The 4,612-nt window shown below is 44.0% G+C and overlaps 1 pseudogene; it reads right to left on the bottom strand.

Annotated features, from left to right (window-relative positions):
• Positions 1-1,826: 1,826 nt before the first annotated feature.
• LOC102754947 lies at positions 1,827-2,355 on the bottom strand (annotated as a pseudogene).
• Positions 2,356-4,612: the final 2,257 nt, after the last annotated feature.

Genomic DNA, 4,612 nt, shown 5'->3' with positions numbered 1-4,612 from the left:
TCCTATCATGTGTATGGCGTATCCCAATGGAGATCGCTTCTTCCAACAAGACAGTGCGCCATGCCACGGTGCTCATATTGTGCAGGAGTGGTTTCAAGAACATGAGGTAGACTTTACCTTGCTTAGGTGGCCCCCACAATCACCAGATCTCAATCCAATTGAGCATTTGTGAGATGAAGTTAAAAGAGCCATCAGGCAGCTGGTTCCACAACCATCAGATCTCACAGAACTGGACAGTGCTATTCATCAGGCATGGTGTCAGATTCCTCACATCACCTTTCAACATCTTGCGGAGTCAATGCCAAGAATTGCCGCAGTATTGAAGGCAAAAGGTGGCCCAACAAATTACTGATGGGGTGGTCATAATAATCTGGCCACTCACTTTATATAAAAGCCTAAGCAACCATTAGGACGGAACAACCAGAACGGCCGGTCTCTATGATGCTCACTGACCACCAAGGGGCAGATGCTCAATGCAGGAGCTTCCCCCAGCCCACAGGCCCCGATCATCAATGGGGCCTACCAGCCAACCTTCTGGTCCCTCCTGATCGCCAGATCAGGGCCTGCAGCCAACCTCCCAGTCCCTCCCCCATGGGCTGTGACAGGGAACCAGGAGTGGGTGGCATCGGACACGGCCCCTTTCCCAGGGGTGCTGAGGGCTGCCTCCCTCCTTGGGGCTGGCAGCCAACCTCCTGGGTCCTTCCCTCCATCCCTCCCCTGGCCAGCAGGCCCCGAGTACCTGATTTGGAGCCTGCCAACGAACCTCCAAGCTCCTCCCTCTGAGCGGGCTCTGGGCTGGGACAGAGAACCAGGGGTGGGTGGCGGTGGACGTGGGCAGTGAGGGAAGGGGGAGGCGGGGAACATTATCGGCCCTGATCACCAGCCAGGCCTAGGGACCCCATCTGTGCACGAATTTCATGCACAGGGACTCTAATAAAGAGATAAAATGCGGCTTAGCACAGTTTAAAGCACTCATGTGGCTTTATATGATGAAGAACCCAGGTATTGTAGCTCCAGATTTAGTACTTTCTCTGTAGACCAATGGCTTTTACATTCCACAGAAATGGTTCTCAAACTAGGCTGCACATTAGAATCTCCTGGGCAGTTTAATAAATCTCCATGCCTAGGTTGTACTCCAGACCAATTAAATCAGACTCTAGAAGTAAAGTATGTGTTTTTAAAAATTTATCTTTTATTTACTTATTTATTTATAAATTTTGGTGGAATACACATAACATAAAATTTACCATCTTAACTATTAAAATATGCATTGATTTTTAGAGAGAGAGGAAGGGTGCAGGAGAGAGAGAAACATCAGTGTGAGAGCATAACATCAGTGGCTGACTCCTCACAGCCCCTGTCAGGGATGAGTTCACAACCCAGGCATTTGCCCTAACTGGGAATCCAACCAGCAACCTCTGGTGCCTGGGATGAAGCTCAACCACTGAGCCACACTAGTCAGGGCTATCTTAACCTTTTTAATAATAAAGTTCAGGGCATAAAGTACATTCACAGTGCTGTGCTACCATCACCCTTGTCCACCCATAGAACTATTTTCATCCTGTGACACTGAAACTCCATAAATATTAAACAATAATTCCCTATTACCCCTTTCCCTCAGCCCCTGCCAACCACCACTCTGCTTTCTGCCTCTATGAATTTGACTACTTGAGGTACCTCATATAGGTGGGATTATATAGTATTTCTCTTTTTGTAACTGGTTTACTTCACTTAGATATAATGTCCTGAAGGTTCATCCATGCTGTATCATACGTCAGAATTTACTTCCTTTTTAAAACCAAATAATATTCCCTTTTATTTTTTTTAAGTTTATAGTTTATTAATCCTCTCATGAAAAATCTTCACAACCATCACAGATAAAGTCACCGAAGAATCTTTACTCCTTCTGTAGTTCAATCTCCAGCTCACTTTTTGCCAGCACCAACATTGGCCTTTGCAATCCTCCTGACTTTCTTCATTCTGTTCTTGTGTTCCTTTCTCTGCTTTCTTGAGATCTTCTTCTTCTCATATAGGCCATGTCTTGCAAGGCTGTGTTTGGGTTCATTTTTCTTTGCATAATCCAAGGAATCATAAATCACGCCAAAGCCAGTGGGCTTGCCACCACCAAAGTGAGTTCTGAATCCAAACACTAAGATGACATCAGGTGTGGCCTTATACATTTTGGCTAGTTTTTCCTGGATTTCTGCCTTGGGTACTGTTGCCTTCCCAGGGTGAAGGACATCAATGACCATTTGCTTCTGCTGAAGTAGTCTGTTGGTCATGAACTTCCTGGTCCGGATAGTTACCGTGTCATTCATGATGAAGGTTGGTCTTCAAGCAGCCAGGGAGGAAAAGAGCTTCCCTTTTATTTTTATACCACATTTTGTTTTTCCTTTCATTGTCAATGGACACTTGGGTGTTACTTCAACCTTTTGGCAATTATGAATAATGCTGCTATGAACATAGGTGACCCTGCTTTTAATACTTTTCAGTATATATTCAGAAATGGAATTGCTGGATCCTATGGCAATTATATTTTTACGTTTTTGAGGAACCACCATATGGTTTTTCCATAGTGATCTCAGCATTTTACATCCCCACCAATGGTGCGTCAGTGTTTTATTTTTTCTTCCAAAACTCCCTAGTAATCTGAGTGGATAGCCAAGGTTGAGAACTCCTGCAACAGACTGACCTCAAGGACAAGAGTGTTTTCTTCCCCTCTGTGTGCACAATCTCTGCAACACGATAGGCAAGCTGTATAATGGCTCTAATGTTGAGTAGAATCCTCTGTGCTGTGTTCATTTATTTCTATGTAATTTTTGTGAATCTGTAGCTAACCCAGCTTTCCCTACAAGGCAGGTGCAATGAGGGACCTCTGAAGTTTCCTTAAGTTTTGAACATGTATTTTTCCCCTAGTCACAGTTATTCTTTGGTTTTGCAGGCACCACAGATACACTAGAAAGAGTTGCTTCTTCCAAACCAAATGTAAGATGAGAAATAAAATAAGGGAAAGGTAGACTGCCAGGTTTTGTTTGATCAATAACACATGGACCCACTGCTTTCCATGACCGATTGAATGCCGTCTAGATGTGGCTTCTTAATTAAACTTCTTCACCTGCCTCTCCCCCTCATGCTTTTTGAAAACCAGGAAGGAGCTTTCTTTACTTAAAACAAACTGTGTTTTCCTTGTTGGAAATAACAATCTCCTCAAGCTAAGAGAAAATTTGGGGACTTGATCCATAATCATCTTAATCTAAGGGATACTCCCTCCCCCCCCACCCCCACCCCCCCACACACAAGAATCTCAGAATGTGTGCAGAAGGGAGGGCAACAGAGGGGAGAACACAGGGTGGAGAGGAGAGACCAAGAGTCATTGCATTTGGTGTCTCTATTTTCTCTTTGAGTTGTCAGGAATGATTTATTTAACTGTCTTGATTTAGAAGACTTTTAGAGTCTTTTTTATTACTGACTGTTCCTAGGCCTCTTATATTTCCATCAAGCTATTGACATTCTGTCAGAATCAATAGCAGGCAAAGGTCTCTTTCTTGGATATGAGCATAGTATATTCTCCCTGGGATCATAGATGAAGAATTATAGCTGTTTAGAACCAAGAGAGACTTTGAGAGATGATCCTCCAGCCCAACTTTATTTTGGCCCATAGACTCCATTGTTGGTTAGTGGCAGAGCCGAGACAAGGACCCAGATCTTCTTTGAGTAAATCCATTATTTTTTGCTGTATTCTATGCTTACATTCACTCCTTTTTTTTTAATTGCAGTCTTTCTTTTCCTTTAAAAAATATATTTTATTGACTTTTTTTATAGAGAGGAAGGGAGAGGCCTAGAGAGTCAGAAACACCAATGAGAGAGAAACATCGATTAGCTGCCTCCTGCACACCCCCTACTGGGGATGTGCCCGCAACCAAGGTACATGCCCTTGACCGGAATTGAACCCAGGACCCTTCAGTCCCCACATCGATGCTCTATCCACTGAGCCAAACCGATCAGGGCACATTTACTCATTTTTCCATTCACTATTTTTTGAGTATTTTAGATGCAGTGCTTGGCATTGGGGAAAGAGAAACACAAACATGTTTTCTGTGTTAGGTATCTCCTCCAGTAGAGATGATAAGAATATTATCTTCTTATGATCTCCAGTGGAGGAGATCATAGTCACTCATACAGTAGCACAAAGGGAGGAATTCAATCTCTTTGGTGGGGGAAATAAGGGAGAAATTCCTGGAGGAAATGATGTCTAAACTAAAAACTGATGATCAAGTAAAAGTTAACTAGGGGAAAGGTGGAGGGGGTCTCAGAAAAGCAGAGTACATGCAAAGGCCTCAGACAGAAGAGAATGGTGCCACTGAACTGAAGGGAATTCAGAGCGGAATTGGTAAGGCTCACTCTCAGTGCCATGTGGAGAAGGGGCTGGAGTTGGGCAAGAATGGGGAAGAGAAACCAATGAAGGTGGTGGTGGTTTGGACCAACTTTGTTGCAGAGAAGTAAACAGGTTTCAGAGGCATGCCTGTGATGGAAGGACCATGGGAGGTGGTGAGCTCAAGGGGTGCTATATCTTGGGGAATGGACCATGGGCAGATGAGGTCTAAGTGTAAAG

Source organism: Myotis davidii, unplaced genomic scaffold, assembly GCF_000327345.1.
Source record: "Myotis davidii unplaced genomic scaffold, ASM32734v1 scaffold1327, whole genome shotgun sequence".
In the NCBI taxonomy this organism is placed as follows: domain Eukaryota; kingdom Metazoa; phylum Chordata; class Mammalia; order Chiroptera; family Vespertilionidae; genus Myotis; species Myotis davidii.
Note: the sequence above shows the minus strand (reverse complement) of the source record. Positions and strands in the feature narration are given on the sequence as shown.